Below are 18713 nucleotides of genomic sequence, written 5' to 3' on the forward strand. Positions count from 1 at the left end.
GGTTGAAGGCGGGTGTATGTGTGTATGCATGGCGGACCATCAGCGCAGGCAAATGCATCCGAACAGTGAGACCGACCGGCCGGCCGGCGGACGCAGCCGCTGCGGCGTTGCAGCTGGGAGCGGCGGGCAGCGCCGCGTGCAGGCGGGAGGAGAGGAAAGGGAGATGCATCCATGGAGTGGAGCTGCCGGAGTTATCACTTGCTCCCTCCATCCTAAAATAAACGCTTCTCGCCACTTATCAGGCGTCGCCGCCGGGTGGGTCCTTCGACAACTCGCCATGGGCTGCAGCTGCAGCGGCGGCACATGGGCCCATGGCGCAACAGGTTTTTTTAATTTCAGTGCTTTGGACATAGCCCATCAACATCTAACGGAATCGACGGGCCGCGCCCTCTCGTCCGGTTTTGGGCCTGATGACACTCCAACCAACTGATGGACAGCACCTAGCACAGCCCACAACGCCCGCACTATTATTTGTGTTTTGGGCTTCCGCAGAATGTTGTTGGGCTTTAAAGCCAAGTAGCTTATCTAGCTAACTGAAGCCATATAAAATCCCCGTACCTGTAACCATTATCAGCAAGCTGCGAATATCTCGCAGGCTGCATCTAAAGATATTCGCGTAAAGCTGTGCACAAACTGATGAGATGACACACAACTCTAAGTTGAAGCGTCGTCGAGTACCAATACTATCTATCAATGGTGAAAGCTCAACAAACGCATATAGATGTTCCTGAACACGTCCAAACAGGACAGCAAAATCTTTTGACGTTTGAGAAGAGACTGGCGCTCATTCTGGATAGCGTCAAAAAACAGCCCCAGGCGCGACAAACACGTCCACGAACTTGCCATCATTTGCGGGTCACAGCGAGTAGCTCGAAGCCAGGTGGCAGAAACAACCGTCCACAGCTGCATTTCACCAGTGGAAGAAACACGTTAGCAAATAATACAGCTTCAAATGTACTGCACAGGCATGTATACATTAAAAAGGCTACAACCTGCTAACATCCTGATATTGGAATATACTCCCTCCGTTCCAAATTATATTGGAATATACTTTCTCCGTTCTAAATTATAAGTCATTTCAACTTTCTTGGAAAGTCAAACTATTTTATTTTTGATCAAAATTGTAGAGAGGATCACAAAAATTTATGAAAATATGTTAGTACTTTATTATATATACTATGAAAATATGTTTAATGAAGAAACTAATGGTACTTATTTGGTATCATAAATGTTAGTACTTTATTGTATAAATTTGGTCAAACTTGAGATGTTTTGACTCTCAAGACAGTTGGAATGACTTATAATTTGGAGGAACGGAGGGAGTACCTAGTCAACAAGAATGCGTAGCATCCATCAAAACAAACTTTAAACCTTGGAATATAGTGAAATGTGTTGCTAGAACTTAAAAGCTACTGGGCATCTAATACTTAGCTGTTAATAATGAATCAGAATAACAAAACTCGCGCGCAAGTGACACCCAAGCAAATAGCACAAGCAACCATGTATGAGGTGCCATGGATGCAAGCAACATGATGCAGGGAATGTCATCTAGAAAAACAACTGTTTCAAATATAGATTTTTTTTTGTTTCAATGATGCAGCTGACCAGAGGTCTACTAGATGTAAAACAATGAAAGAAAAAGAAATGTTTCAGCTTTCAAAGCCAGATTTACCTTTTTATGAACACCATTCACGTGCATTTTGGAACATGCGCAACCAAGGACTGGGGCCACTCTTTTCAACCTGCCACTCCTTTGGATACCACAGATATTGCCACATCATGAAGGAACGCTCGGGGTGTGGCATCATAGCGAGATGCATTCCATCAGGGGAGCAAAGGGCCGCAATACCAAGTGGAGAACCATTGGGATTGAAGGGATAGACCTCTGTTACATTGTTAGAGTCATCGCAGTATCTCAGAGGAGCTAGGTTGGACTTAACAATACCGGATAAAATGTTTTCATCTGGGAAGAATGCTCTCCCTTCGCCATGAGCACTCCAAATGCCCAACGTAGAGCCTTCCATGCCTTTAAACATTATAGCAGGAGAATCCCCTATAGCCACACTGGTAAACCGGCACTCAAAACGCCCAGATTCATTGTGAATGAACCTTGGCTGAGAAATGTCTCCACCTACACCAAGGGAACCTCCAACATCTGGTCCTGGAACCCAACCAAGAAGTGCCATGAGTTGACACCCATTGCAAACTCCAAGGCTAAATGTGTCTGGCCTATTGTAGAACTCCTGGAACTGTTGTATGAGGGGCTGATTGAACCTGATAGATGCAGCCCAACGTTTTGCTGAATCCAGAACATCTGCATAGCTAAAACCACCAACAAATGCAAGCCCACGGAATTCAGTTAGAGAAATTTTCTGAGTCAAGAGATCTGACATTGTTATGTCCCATGGTTCAAAACCTGCAGCATGGAATGCAGCAGACATTTCTCTGTCACTGTTGCTACCCTCTTCACGAATAATAGCAACCTTTGGTTTTATGGCTGTGGTCAATAGTTTCTTCTCTGTGAATTTGGGAGTAAAAGACAAACGCCATGAAGGTGATGTTCGGCTTTTTAAGCCTTCTTTCTCAAGCTTGACACAAGACTTCAAAGGCGGAAGCTCCTCAAGCTGAAAGCTTGTTTCCTCCCACAGATCTCTGAGATCTGAAGTTTTTTCCTTCAGTCGCACCTCACCATCAACAACAAGATCTGTTTGTTGAGCTGTAGTTACTTTGCCAATTACATTAGTGGAAACACCTGCCGCATGAAGCTTTTGCTTTACAACATTAAGGTCATTTGAGTGCACTTCAAGAATGAGACCAAGCTCCTCTGCGAAAAGTACTGGTAAAAGATCATAATCTCCTAAGCCTATGTTCAGGTTAACACCACAGTTACCGGCAAATGCCATCTCAAGAACAGTAACAATGGGCCCACCATCACTGATGTCATGACCGGCAGAAATAAGGCGTTCACTGAGCAACTCCTGAACAGCATCAAAGACTTTCTTCAAGTAGGGAATATCTTCAATGTCTGGGCAGTCGTTTCCAATTTGGTCAAACACTTGTGCGAGTGCAGAACAACCGAGTCAGCGCTTTCCTTTAACCAGGTCAATGTGCAACAACACTCCGTCGTCACCAAGCTTCAAATCTGGAGTAACTGTCAAAGTTATATCAGGACATGCCACATAAGCACTGATCACCAAATTTCCAGGAGCCTTGACTACTTCGCCATCACATTGAGCTGCCATAGATAGACTGTCCTTTCCTCCATCAATAGCGATGCCAAGTTCAATCATGCAGTCAGCCAGCGCAACACCAGCATCATACATATCTGCTCCCTCTCCATCAAGCTTTGCAGCATACATCCAGTTACCGCTCGCTTTGACATCAGCAAGGGATGAAACTTTAGCCCAGACCAGATTGGTCAAAGCTTCACCAACAGCAAGCCTTCCCATGGCCTTGGGGTTAAGTAAGCCCTTTATTGGTTGTTCTCCAATGGCACAAGCACCTCCAGTCAGATCTGTATATGTCTGCGCAATAACAGCCACATCAGCAAGTGGAAGTTGAAGAGGACCAACTGTCTGCTGTTGTGCAACAAGACCTGTAACACATCTGTCAACCTTCGTCGTCAAGAAACGTTTTGAACATATGGAAGGGAGCTTCAAAATTCGCTTCAGAACATCCATTACCATGACCTCAGGTGCAATGTCTAAGGGTTTACCTAATCGAGGAACTCGGTTAAATTCGAAGGTCTTCTGAGGCATATCTCCTAAAACCTTTTCAAGTTCAAGATCCACAACAGGGGGTGGAGAAGGGAGTCCAGTCAACTTGGCTTGCTCCACAGCAGCACTGTCGGTCAAAACAATTTTCCCACTACCATCTATTTCCCCAAAGACAGCCATTGAAACTCTTTCCCTCTCACAAAATGACTCCAACAATCTTCTGCTCTCAGGCTTCACCAATAATACATCCTGTTCCTGATATTCGGCACCCCAAATCTCCAAGACAGACAATGTGTGATCACCAACAACAATTGAGCGTATATCAATTTCAGCACCTTTTGGATAGATTATTTCTTTCACAACATTGCAATTTTCCCCAGCTCCTTGGACATGAATGCTGATGATTGGGTTCTTCTCTCCCATTTCTGCACACGCCCTGATAATACGATACAGTTTCTGAGCCATCTCGGCATCTCCACGCTGCACCGCGTTGAAATCAAGCTCTGCATCATTTGTCCACTAACCATACTTGAGGCAGCACCACCACCCATACCAATTCTGTAGGCTGGACCACCAATTTTGACAACCAGCATTCCAATTTCTGGGTCTCCTTTCAAGATGTGTGCATGGTCAATCTGTCCGATTGCTCCACTGAACATTATTGGCTTCAGCCATTCACGACGCTCTCCATTTGGCAACCTTGTACCAAAATTTCTTGTAAAACCCTGAATTAGAGGCTCACCAAATCTGTTCCCATAATCGGAAGCACCGTCACTAGCATCAATAAGAATCTGCAATGGAGAGGCTAAGTTTGACGGGTATGAAAAAGATGGATTCTCCCAGGGTGCATTTGACTCTTCAATTCAAAGATTACCAACACAATAACCAGCAGTGGAAGCAACAACAAAAGAACCCCTTCCGGTTGCATGTGTGTCTCTTATATGACCACCTGCACCAGTCTCAGCTCCAGGATAAGGTGCCACAGCACATGGAAAATTATGGGTTTCTGCTGTAAATAAAATGTCAAGCTCACGCATCATAAGGGATAGTGGTGAAGTGGAACCCGGTAGTGCTGGATGTAACTGATTTACTTGATATCCTTTGATTGCACTTGAATTATCCTTAAATCCAATAACAGAATTATTGGGGTTGGCCTTCAAGGGACTCTTCACTAACTGAAACATAGTTCTAGCCATGGTTTCTCCATCTATCACAAGTTTACCATTGAAAAACCAATGTCTACTGTGCTCACTGTTGGATTGTGCTATATCAAAAAGTTCCACAGTAGTAGGATTGTGTTTGATGTCATCTCTGAAAAGGTGGGTGTAGTATTTGATATCTTGTTCATCAAAAGCAAGCCCCATTTTAACATTTATTTCTTCCAAAGCTTCTCTTCCCCTTTCAATCACTGGTATGGCACTCACAGGTTCTGGTACTAAATCTGACTGAAATGATGTGAGCTTGCCAGGATGAACATACTCTGTCATTCTATCATGCAGCAAAGCTGTTGAGTTGGCATTTGTCAAGTGGACCACTCCCAGGCTGAAGGGACAAATGATATCTTCTAGACCTCTCCAAGCGGGCTACTTCTGTTAGTGATAGAGCTTTGCAAATTGAGACAGCATTGGTTGAAAAAGCAGTTGAAAATGCCATACGGGGCCCAACCTCAACAATCACAGAGTAAGGGCTTCCACATACCTCACCCTCCAAAAACCTACATGTTTGTAATTTCTCAGGTTCATAAGTTTCCGCAAGGAGCCACTTAAGTGTTGCAAGCTTCTCAGGAGTTAGTGCCTTCTCCAGTTCAACATTGAAGCACTGCTCAGTTCTGATGCCAACAATGTTGCAAGCAACCTTTTCCTGTACTTTCCTAAGTAGCTCTTCATATTCGTTCTCTTGGAGAAATGGCTTGCGGTAAAAAATGAATAATACTTGGGATCGATTCCACCTCACTAACAGATTCCTCAACCAATGGGGTGTTAATACCCCTGGATACTGCAGCAGTGGAAGTAGGCAGTGGTCGGATATTTGGAACATTAACACTTTGAGTAGGTAATTGGCAGAGGTGTCGTAGGTCTAAGCAGTACGGAGTCATTCGTGACCTTCTGTTTCTTCCAGGGATGAAACCAGATCTTTGGCTCACCTACACAAAGCACACGGGTATGCACATCATCAGTATAAATTACAGAAAAGAGAAGCATCTAAGTGAAACTTCACTGGGTGCATAACATATTGCTAGGAAAGCATCGAAGATGAATAATATTGCTGCCCGTCATTTCCCCAGGATATGACATATTTCAGGTAAGCGTCAGATAGTTAAAGAACCTGCAAATTGTGCAATAGAAAATCAAATATGAGCCAAGGCCAAGTCTATTCTGGAAGGTACATATATATTGCCAGATACAAGGGATGGGGAAAAGAGAATATCTAATTAAGAAAATGTATCTGCTTATTTCGTATCATCTGTAATTGAGAGCTCAGGGATCTATCTCAATTTTATTTTAACTGTGTAAGATCAAAGACTATCATGCACCCGTACACAAGTCAAAGCCAAGATCCTTACATATGGAATATGGACAACAGCTCTTACAGGTGTTTGGCGGATTTGAATAGTACTGTGAAGCTCAATAAAAAGATGGGATTTCATACATGTTGTGTTCTCCGATCAAATTTGAAATCTTCTAGTTTCCCTGAAAATAACTTGGCAAACAGTTGCTATAGCCAAGCGTATTGTTTACTTCAGTTCCAGTATTGGGTAAAAGGCGGATATGCTTTATTTTACAACATAGAAACAGTACCATCAATAGTTCAAACTACATTCTGTGGTCCATCATCTGCAAGATGCACAAGTTAGATTAACTAGGAGCAAGTCAGGAAGCGTTTAGCACATGAAAGAAAGGCTAGCAGGATCAGGGGACGGACATAGTATAGGACATGGGTTTACTCATGTACAACCGATAATTTTTGCACGAAAAGAAATCGAAGTTTCGCAGGTAACAGATGAAGAACCGAATACAAACAGCACGTTAGGGTTTGGGGTCTTCGTTTCGCACAGCAGGAAGGGAAGGGAAGGGAATAGGCTGGCATACCCGTCGGATGCTCGTCACCGGCGAAGAGCCCGGCGAAGACCTAGCCAATGGCGGCCGCTCGCCCTGTGTCGCCGGCTCGCCGCTAGGAAAGAAAGGCCGAGAGTGAAGCCGAGAAAGAAAAGGGAATGCGGGCTCGGGCCGTCCCGGGCCGGAAGGCAGCGCCGGCGGCGGGGACGACTGGTAAGGAGAGATAACCGAGGCGGCGTGACAGAGAGAGACGGCGGCGTGTTGCAACCCAGCCCAGGATAGGGAAGCCCAATATATTTTGTCTATCTATTCTTTAGTGCCTTTCAGGCCTTTTCTTTGTTTTGTTTGGTTGTTGAAAAGATGTGATTGATAGTTGATACCCTAAAGAAGTATACTTAATAACTGTTGTGATTATGGTTGACTGATGCCCCTGATTGAATGATGAATAAGGATTGTACCCAAATATGACCCTGAAAATAGTTGATTCACATCCCCACATTTCGAATCTCCTTATAGCAACTCCAAGAGACTGCTAATCTTAACCCCAATACCTTCTTTAGGAAAAAAATAAAAAAATGAACTCCAACAGTCCACCCAAAACTCCTCAAAAGATTGGTGACGCGAAAAAACACCTCCTCGCCTCGCATATTTTCGCGACACGCGGTCTTCCCCAATCCCCCAAGCTCCGTTCCCGTGCCCCCTTCCCGCGCTCTTTTTTTCCCCGCGCGCTGGTTGACACCTGCTCGCCCCGCCTACCCCGCACCTACCGTCGGTCGCCCCACGCCGACCCATTCCTCCCCTCCCGGCGTCGGTTCCAGGTGGCGGCGGCTATCTCCAGCCCCCTCATCTCTCGGCGGTGACCCTCCCCACTCCGGCGCGCCCCTCATCTCCCGGCGGCAGCCCTCCCCACTCCGGCAGGTCCCAGCTGAGGTACCTCTCCCTCAGTCCCTCTTTCTTCCTCCCCTGATTCGGTAGCTGAAGTTGTCCAGATTTCAATTCCTTTTGTTGCCTGTGCAGATGCAGGCACCACAGCCAAACCGCTCCTATCCAGCAGGGTCAAGTAAGGCGCGGCGGAGGGATGCTTCAACAGCGCGTGGTGCTTGTCGGCGGCCAGCACCCTCAATGGCCCGGCGACGACCATATGCCTCAATGGACCGGCAGCGGCACAAATTTGCAGAGTGAAGCGTCCCCACATAAGTAGAGACTAAATGTGATACAAATATCAGTCCCAGGAGGCTGATAACACATTTATTCGACAGATAATTCAGTTACCGTACAACTCCCGAGGGAGTGGGCGTGAAAGCCACGCAGCGATAAACAGTAAATAGATAACGGCGGCTAACCAAGCGACTGCCAAAAGACAGCACTCGGGACTACACGGCAGCAGCAGCATCTTGGGCAGGGCAACACCATAGGCAGCGTCGGGTGCGGACACAACCTCTACTCGAGGTCTTCTGCGACGAACTCAGGGTCTTCCTCTGTAGCAACGAAGCAAGGGTGAGTACTAACGTACTCAACAAGTCCAACCCCATCCACGGAGGGGATACAAGCAAGTTTATGCACAAGTATAACAAGGGTAGGCTAAGGTTTATTTTGCGGAAAAGCTAATTTTTAACACATGCAGGGGATCGTTTTCGGAAAAGTTTTTATAAAGTTCCCTTTAATACCCGAAATACTGAGTGGGGTTGATCCTACACAAAGGATCCAAGCTTTTATCGCTATCGGACTCCCCGTCCGTCATAGCGCACGGCACAACTGCCGGACTCTTCTGAAATTCCATACACACACACACATACGCATGACATCCGTGCCCAAACACTAGTTATGTGACCAAGCCGTAATTCGTCCAATACCGTGGACACGGCTACCCGGATAGGTTTTCACTCTGCAGAGGGTGTACACTTTTCCCACAAGTAGGGTACCGTAGCACAATCACCTTAGTGACGGTACGGATCCTAACAAAGCCATTACCCACCTTAGCTAAGACTGGCTAGTTCTCACGGAACACCCAAGGGGTTCACGGCTCGTTCTGGAGACCGTAACCGGGACTTAAGTCACCAAGATCTTACTCCTTTTCCACGGGTTCCCGTTGCTCACCAGCACTCCTGAAGACTAACCCTCCAGCTAGTGGGATTTGTGCTAAGCCGTTGCCCATACAACGGTCGAGTGGTTGCACGATAGTGGAATTAGGCAAGATGACACATTAACTCGGTCCTTAATTATGACCGGATGGATACCTCCCGACATTGCTCAACCACCAAGGTACGAGCACAACAACGTGGCATCCCACACAAGGAACACCCATCCATCCCGTCCACACATTCCTTTTCCCCGAACCCAAAAGCCATCTTTCTTGCGTGGACACACACACACACGCACATTCATTTCCCGAATACACCATTGTAATGATGATTGCAGTTGAGTAATAATTTCCTAAGCGTTCTAGCAGCGGCTATCATCTAAACAGAGCGAGTCATATTTAGAGATAAGCACAGGACAACAAGGAATGTTCATAACAATCAAGGGGTGGCTATCCAACCATGTCTTGCGGTGAAATAAGATGCACTTTGTAAAACAGGGCAATAGGTTGTGTTTGAAAAACTAGGTATTAAGTATGCATCAAAGGGTGAGATTGGACTTGCCGTCTTCAAAGCCTTCCGGGAGTTCCGGCTCGCGGTACTGGTCCTCGGGCTCGGGCTCGCGGTCAAATTCCTCTTCGGGCTCCTCCTCGGGCAATCCGCGATCTACGGCACACACAAACAGACACACAAATAAATAAAAGAGAAAACAATTTTTAACCGTGAGCTCTGAACAGGAAATGCGAACGGAAAATAGATAGAGGGATTATTTTTGGGAAATTTGGATATGGATCGGCGAAAGTATTCTGGAGGATGACGTGGTAAAATTTGGGATTAATTGGAGGGAGTTTGGCGCATGAAATGACGGGTTAAACATTGATTAGGGGCTTAAACGGAGGTTTAGGGCTGATTTATAATAAATCAGGGACCTGTTTGCAATTATTTTCGGAGGTGGAGGGGCCTATGTGTAATTTGGGGAAACTTGGGGGTTGGATCGGAATTGAAAGGTTTTTATCTCTTCTTCTTCCAGGAAGGGAAGAGAGATTGAGGAGTTGGGGGGGGGCGGCGACCGGCCGGTGGGGCTCCGCCGGCGGTGAGCCTCGGGCCGGGGCGGCGGGTGGAAGGGAGGCCCATTTGGCCCCTTACCTCGGAGTTTCGGCACGGAATACGGGGCGGCCGGCGATGGTATTTTGGTGGTGGTGGTGGCGGCTGCTCGGGCGGCGGCGGTGCACGGGCGGCGGCTTGGGCGGCGGCTTGGGCGGCGGTGGCGAGCTGGGCGGTGGGGTGTGGCGATGGGAGCCCGGCGGAATGGCCCTTTTATAGCTCGGCGGCGGGTGGGGGTCCGGACCAAGGGGCGCCGGCGGCACAGTGCGGTGGCGTGCCGCTTAGGGGCCGGCGGCGGCGGTAAGGTGGGGGTCCGGGCAGGACGGGCCAGCGGCGGTAGGGGCTCGGCTCGAAGGGGCGGCCGGCCGGCGGTGGCCGGCACGGCACCGTTGCCGTGACCGGACCGGAGGTGGAGCCAGGGGTAGGGGCCGGCGGGCGGCGCGCCGTCCGAGGCGGCCGGCACGTCCGGCGGGACCGGCCGGCGGCGGGCCCCAGGCGAGCGGCGGGCCGGGCCGCCGGTATGGCGCCAGGGGATGGGGGGCGTCGGAGTAATGAGCTGGGGCCGGTCCGGGTGCCAGGAAGAAGAAGGAGGAGAGAGAAGGAGGGAGGAAGAAGAAAGGAGAAGGAGGAAGAAAGAAGAAGGAAAAAGAAAAAGGAGAAAGGGGAAGGAAAAGAGAAAGAAAAGGGGGAGACCGGCGGCACTCGCGGCACGCGGTCGGAGCACGCGCACGGCGTCTGACACCGGCACGCGGCGAGATTCGCGGGCACAGATAAAAAGACAGATGGGGGGTCGGCATGGGTACCGGGACGGCGAAATCGCCGGGGAGGTTTCCGATTTCCTGGAGCTCAGCGGTAAAAGATTTTAAAGACGGTTTTTAACGGGTGATTTTAGTTAGTGATTTTTGCGGGCGTTACAAACCTACCCCACTTAAATTGAATCTCGTCCTCGAGATTCGACTGAGTCCTGAAGAGATGGGGAAATTCCTTCTTTAACGCGTCCTCGCGTTCCCACGTGGCCTCTTCTTCGCCATGCCTGCTCCACTGTACTCTGCAGATCCGGACCGCTGTATTCCTTGTCCTCCTGGTGACAGTGTCCAAAATCTTGACAGGTACTTCTTGATACCGAAGGTCCTTTTGTAGGTCTATTGTTTCCACCGGTACTCGTTCCTCCGGTACTCTCAAGCATTTTCTTAGCTGGGAGACATGGAATACCGGGTGTATATCCGACATTTCTTCGGGCAGTTGGATACGGTATGCTACGGCTCCCACTCTCTTTAACACCTGGTATGGTCCAATGTACCGAGGGGCTAGCTTTCCTTGCACCTGAAACCTTCGCGTACCCCGAATCGGGGATACCTTGAGGTAGACAAAATCTCCCTCATTGAAGCACAATTCCCGTCTTCTCTTGTCAGAGTAGCTCTTCTGTCTGGACTGTGCAGCCTTTATCTTCTCTCGGATTTCTGCTACACGGTCTTCTGCTTCCTTGATAAAAGCTGGTCCGACCAGGGAACGCTCTCCGACTTCTGACCACATCAAAGGGGTCCGACACTTTCTACCATAAAGGGCCTCAAATGGTGACATGCCTAGACTGGCTTGGTAACTATTGTTGTATGAGAATTCTGCATAGGGTAGACTTTGTTCCCAATCCTTTCCATAGGTGAGGACACACGCTCTTAACATATCTTCCATGATCTGATTTACCCATTCGGTCTGGCCATCGGTCTGGGGGTGATAAGCTGAACTAAAATCCAGTTTGGTACCCATGGCTTTGTGTAAGCTCCTCCAAAACCTAGAGGTGAACTGAGTTCCTCTATCCGAGACGATTCGGCTGGGCACACCATGCAGCTTCACTATGTTGTCGACGTAGAGTCGAGCCAGTTTTTCTCCACCGTAAGTGGTCCGTACGGGCAGGTAGTGAGCAACCTTGGTGAGTCGGTCCACTATTACCCATATGGAGTCATTTCCCTTCTGGGTTCTGGGCAAGCCTACTACAAAATCCATGCCGATCTCATCCCACTTCCAAACCGGGATAGGCAAGGGTTGTAGCAAGCCGGCTGGCTTCTGGTGCTCGGCCTTGACTCTTTGGCAGGTATCGCACCGGGCGACAAACTAAGCTATGTCTGCCTTCATCCCGTTCCACCAGTATTTCTGTTTTAAGTCCATGTACATCTTGGTGGATCCGGGGTGAATGGAGTATGCTGAGTTATGGGCTTCATCCAGGATGGTCTGCCGGAATTCCCCGTCCTTAGGGACACAAATTCTGTTCTTATACCATAAGGTTCCCTTGTCATCTACCCTGAAATCCGGGGCTTTATTTTCTCCGGTCTGCTTGCGGATTTTTACTAGATCTTGGTCTGAACCCTGGGCTTCTCGGATTTTATCCTTCAATGTGGGCTGGATGCTTAGCCTACGGCTAGCATTCTGGGGAACGATGTGCACATTCAACCGGGCCACTTCCTCTCATAGACGGGCATTCTCGGGTCCGGGCTGTCCATAGGACTTTCTACTTAGGGCATCAGCTACCACATTAGCTTTGCCGGGGTGGTAATGGATTTCCAGGTTGTAGTCCTTTACCAGCTCTAGCCACCTCCTCTGCCTTAAGTTTAGATCGGGTTGGGTAAAGATGTACTTTAGGCTCTTATGGTCGGTGTAGATTTCACACTTATTCCCAATCAGATAATGTCTCCAGATCTTGAGGGCATGCACTACGGCTGCAAATTCTAAGTCATGGGTTGGGTAGTTCTGCTCATGGGGCTTAAGCTGTCGGGAAGCATATGCCACAACCTTCCCATCCTGCATGAGGACACAGCCTAATCCTTGTCGAGATGCATCGCAGTAGATGACGAAATCTCGCTGGATATCTGGCAAGGTCAGCACTGGGGCTGTTGTCAACCTTCTCTTCAGCTCCTGGAAACTCCGCTCACATGACTCGGTCCAGGTGAACTTCTTGTCCTTTCTGAGCAACTCTGTCATGGGCCGGGCTATCTTGGAGAATCCCTCAATAAACCTCCGATAATATCCAGCTAAACCCAGGAAACTCCTGATTTCACTAACATTAGTGGGCTGCTGCCAGTTGGAGACGGCTTCCACCTTCTCAGGATCAACTGCTACTCCTTCCGCGGTCAAGATATGACCAAGGAATGCCACTTTCTCAAGCCAGAATTCGCACTTGCTGAATTTAGCATAGAGTCGGTGGGTTCTCAATTTTTCCAAGACCACCCGTAAGTGGTGTTCATGTTCTTGAACACTCTTGGAATCGATAAGTATGTCGTCAATAAAGACTACGACAAACTTATCTAATTCATCCATAAACACCTTGTTCATGAGGTTCATGAAGTAAGCAGGTGCATTGGTCAATCCAAAGGACATCACCGTAAACTCAAATTGACCATAGCGGGTGACAAAGGCGGTCTTCGGAATGTCGCTCTCCTTGATCTTGAGCTGATGATACCCCGATCTCAGATCTATCTTGGAGAAATACTTGGCTCCCTTTAGTTGGTCAAACAAGTCATCTATTCTAGGGAGGGGGTACTTGTTCTTAATGGTGACCTCATTTAATGCGCGATAATCCACGCACATCCTCATACTCCCATCTTTTTTCTTGACAAAAAGCACGGGGGCTCCCCACGGGGATGAGCTGGGCCTGATAAAACCACTCTGTTGCAACTCTCCCAACTGTTTCTTCAGCTCGGCTAACTCTGAGGCTGCCATTCTATAGGGTCTCTTGGCTATAGGGGAGGTTCCGGGGACAAGGTCAATTACGAACTCTATGTCTCTGTCAGGGGGCATTCCAGGTAGTTCCTCAGGAAAGACGTCCGGGTATTCACTCACTACCGGGACTTCTCCTAAGATCTTAGTCTCCATGCTGAACACCATGGGGTCTGGACCACTTCCCTTAGTGTGACAGGTCACTTGCACACCATCTTGATTGGTCAGGTGCACTACCTTATCAGCACACCCTATATGACTGTCATGTAGGCTTAACCAGTCCATCCCAAGGATCACATCTATCCCCTTAGACTTAAGTACTACTAGATCCGCTAGAAATTCTACCCCACTTAAATTGATCCTTACCCGAGAACAACCTAGTCGACACTGAATGTCGGCCCCAGGAGTCCGGGTTAATAGGGGTAACTTTAGTAGTACTGTAGGTATATGATGTTTCTCCACAAAACTTGAGGATATGAAGGAATGTGATGCTCCAGAATCAAAAAGTATTGTTGCCAAGACGGAGCTGACTAGGAACTCACCGAGTACCACGCCCTGAGCGTCGCGAGCCTCCTGCGCGCCGATGTGGTTGACGCGGGCTCGACCAAAGGATTGCTGGGGCGGCCTCATCTGCTGGCTATTGTTGTTGCTGGGGTTGCCACTGTTGCGGACTGGCACACGGTTGGCTCCTGACAATGCGGTCCTGGGCCCAGCTACTGAGTTGGACAAGGCTGATGCTGCTGGCTTGTTGGCATAGGGGCAGTTGGCGATGAAATGCCCTGGCTCTCTGCAGTTGAAGCATGCCCTACCATTGCTGGTGACCTGGCTGGCGCTGCTCTGTGGGGCCTTGATGGAGTTCTGGCTCCGGAATGGGGCAGCAGTCTGATGTGAGCCAGGCGTTTGGGACTGGGTCCGATAATGCATGGGAGCTTGGGATCTGGGCAAGGGATGACCGAAGCTCCTTGGCTTCTGGAAGCGGTCCTGCTGGTGTGCCTTGTTTTCCAGGAACCGACGCTTGTTGTCCCTCCGCTCCTCTGCCTTGGCCCTCTCAGTCAAGATAGCCATGTTCATCAAGGTGTTGAAGTCGGGGTAGATCTGAGGAGTGAGCAGGGTCCTTAGCTCTGCGTTCAAGCCTTTCTTGAACATGTCCTGCTTCTTCTCATCCTTGTCCACCTCCTCTGGAGCATAACGGGCCAGCTCCATGAACTGGAAGGTGTATTCCTCCACCGAGCGGTTGCCCTGGCGGAGTTCACGGAACTCATCCGCCTTGCGCTTCATGGTGGCGGCGGGAATGTGGTAGCGACGGAATTCCGTCACGAACTCATCCCAGGTGATAGTGGAGGCATCCTGGGCAGCAGAGCAGTAGTTCTCCCACCAGGCTAGGGCGGTCCCGGTGAGCTGGTGAGCAGCCAAGAGGACTTTGTCCCTGCTCTCACACCCAAAGGGTTCCAGCTTCCTCTGGATGACGCGCAGCCAGTCATCCGCGTCCAGAGGGTTGACAGACCCGCCAAAAGTAGGTGGCTTGGTCCGGAGGAAGTCCGTCAACTTCTCATTCATATTCTGCCCGCGGGGCCTCTGGCGAGTAACGGCGTTGGCTAAGGCTTCCAGCAGAAGGGTCTGGTTGTTCATCACTTGAACCAGATCGATGACCGGTGGGGGCGGTGGCTGCTGTGTTCCCACTTGGCTTTCTCCCCTTCCTTCTGGCTGGCTTACTTCCTACTCCTCAGGGAGTACCGCCGGGGGCGGCTCCTGCCTTTCAGGCTGCCTCTCTGCACTGGGGGAGGCATGAGCCTGACTTGGGGAAGTCCTGGTGGCACGCTTGGGCGGCATCTGCAGATTGAGTGAGACCTTTTTATGAGAGTATGATTTGGATTTTAGTGATCTTTAAAGTGGTTATTTCGTATTTTCGAAGAGACAGAATCCACCTCCTGTCGACAACCACACAGACTAACAAGCAACAAACACAAACGATTTTATTTATTTTGCCACGGGGTACAACACTGCTGGGGGGGTAAGGCCAAAACACGCACTACACGACCGGTTACAACAACGCAACTGGAGGGTACAACTCTAGACTGCGGACCATGACGGCTTCATTCCTCGGGCACTACGGGCTGGGCACACTACTCGCGGGGCGAGTCTTCTCCCTGGACTGAGTGATCTTCTAATGGAATGAGAAGGGCCAGCACCTCATCCTTCAGAGTCCCGCCCGTGGGAGGGGTCTCGGGAACCACTCCATCCGACACCTCGGAGTTCCTTTCCGAGGGTGGTGGTGCCGGGGTGGCATCCGGGCTTTTCCGTTTACTGGGCCCTGGGACAATGGGGATCCCTTCAAGGATCGGAGCCTCGTCGTCCTCGATGGCCACCATCCTCCTTCTGGCACGAACGGTGAGGTGGGCATCCTTCAGCTCCTTGGAGTGCCGATCCTCAGCCTCCTTGAGAGCCTCAACGGCAATGGCCTCGTTGCTTTGAGCGGCCGCGGCTCGGGCTTCGGCAGCGGCTAACTTCACCTGAAGCCTCCTCACCATGATTTCTGCGTCCTCGGCCCTACGGAGTTGCTGCTTCAACTTAGCAGCCTGCTCGTCGTAGAGCTCATCCAAGGTGAGAAGGTAGGCAGCCATGTGTAGCACAGTGGGGTCATCCTCGCGCTGTCCACGTCCTTCCAAGGTCCGAACCCGGGCCAGCCAAACCGGGCGGTTCTTCTTGACAGGCGGGTAGAACCTCATCGGAGTGCGGCCAATGTGCCTCTCATAGATCTGGCACAGGAAACGGAGGGCCTTCCGGGCTGCCACTTGATAGGTATCCTTGTGTCGGAAGCCGGTGGCGGTCACGTTCCAAGGCTGGATATCCGGATAGCGGCTGCTCCGCCCGATGTAGATAATCATCTCACACCGAGGGGTCCCGCGGTCCTCGTACTCCCTGCTGGTGTACTCCGGACGCTCGTAAATCCCAAGGCGGTCCATGCAGGCGAACAGCAATCTGGGAAAACCAGGCTCCTCCAGGCAGTGGCTGTTGACCCATCCTTCCTCGGCCATCTGGAAAAGATCCGGGGCACAAATTAGTTTTACAATAGAGCAAAGGTAGGAAGAAATTTTGTAATTCTTTTGTTTTGGTCAAAAGGGCTAATCCAGTCCTAAGGTTGCGTCCTACAGCCAACGACGGCTCTGATACCACCTGAAGCATCCCCACATAAGTAGAGACTAAATGTGATACAAATATCAATCCCAGGAGGCTGATAACACATTTATTCGACAGATAATTCAGTTACCGTACAACTCCCGAGGGAGTGGGCGTGAAAGCCACGCAGCGATAAACAGTAAATAGATAACGGCGGCTAACCAAGCGACTGCCAAAAGACAGCACTCGAGACTACACGGCAGCAGCAGCATCTTGGGCAGGGCAACACCACAGGCAGCGTCGGGTGCGGACACAACCTCTACTCGAGGTCTTCTGCGACGAACTCAGAGTCTTCCTCTGTAGCAACGAAGCAAGGGTGAGTACTAACGTACTCAACAAGTCCAACCCCATCCACGGAGGGGATACAAGCAAGTTTATGCACAAGTATAACAAGGGTAGGCTAAGGTTTATTTTGCGGAAAAGCTAATTTTTAACACATGCAGGGGATCGTTTTCGGAAAAGTTTTTATAAAGTTCCCTTTAATACCCGAAATACTGAGTGGGGTTGATCCTACACAAAGGATCCAAGCTTTTATCGCTATCGGACTCCCCGTCCGTCATAGCGCACGGCACAACTGCCGGACTCTTCTGAAATTCCATACACACACACATACGCATGACATCCGTGCCCAAACACTAGTTATGTGACCAAGCCGTAATTCGTCCAATACCGTGGACACGGCTACCCGGATAGGTTTTCACTCTGCAGAGGGTGTACACTTTTCCCACAAGTAGGGTACCGTAGCACAATCACCTTAGTGACGGTACGGATCCTAACAAAGCCATTACCCACCTTAGCTAAGACCGGCTAGTTCTCACGGAACACCCAAGGGGTTCACGGCTCGTTCTGGAGACCGTAACCGGGACTTAAGTCACCAAGATCTTACTCCTTTTCCACGGGTTCCCGTTGCTCACCAGCACTCCTGAGGACTAACCCTCCAGCTAGTGGGATTTGTGCTAAGCCGTTGCCCATACAATGGTCGAGTGGTTGCACGATAGTGGAATTAGGCAAGATGACACATTAACTCGGTCCTTAATTATGACCGGATGGATACCTCCCGACATTGCTCAACCACCAAGGTACGAGCACAACAACGTGGCATCCCACACAAGGAACACCCATCCATCCCGTCCACACATTCCTTTTCCCCGAACCCAAAAGCCATCTTTCTTGCGTGGACACACACACACACACGCACATTCATTTCCCGAATACACCATTGTAATGATGATTGCAGTTGAGTAATAATTTCCTAAGCGTTCTAGCAGCGGCTATCATCTAAACAGAGCGAGTCATATTTAGAGATAAGCACAGGACAACAAGGAATGTTCATAACAATCAAGGGGTGGCTATCCAACCATGTCTTGCGGTGAAATAAGATGCACTTTGTAAAACAGGGCAATAGGTTGTGTTTGAAAAACTAGGTATTAAGTATGCATCAAAGGGTGAGATTGGACTTGCCGTCTTCAAAGCCTTCCGGGAGTTCCGGCTCGCGGTACTGGTCCTCGGGCTCGGGCTCGCGGTCAAATTCCTCTTCGGGCTCCTCCTCGGGCAATCCGCGATCTACGGCACACACAAACAGACACACAAATAAATAAAAGAGAAAACAATTTTTAACCGTGAGCTCTGAACAGGAAATGCGAACGGAAAATAGATAGAGGGATTATTTTTGGGAAATTTGGATATGGATCGGCGAAAGTATTCTGGAGGATGACGTGGTAAAATTTGGGATTAATTGGAGGGAGTTTGGCGCATGAAATGACGGGTTAAACATTGATTAGGGGCTTAAACGGAGGTTTAGGGCTGATTTATAATAAATCAGGGACCTGTTTGCAATTATTTTCGGAGGTGGAGGGGCCTATGTGTATTTGGGG

At 49.4% G+C, this 18713-nt stretch overlaps 1 pseudogene; it reads right to left on the minus strand.

Moving 5' to 3' along the window:
• Window positions 1–624: 624 nt before the first annotated feature.
• LOC101777046 lies at window positions 625–7041 on the minus strand (annotated as a pseudogene).
• Window positions 7042–18713: the final 11672 nt, after the last annotated feature.

The sequence above is a fragment of the Setaria italica genome, chromosome V, assembly GCF_000263155.2.
Source record: "Setaria italica strain Yugu1 chromosome V, Setaria_italica_v2.0, whole genome shotgun sequence".
In the NCBI taxonomy this organism is placed as follows: Eukaryota; Viridiplantae; Streptophyta; class Magnoliopsida; order Poales; family Poaceae; genus Setaria; species Setaria italica.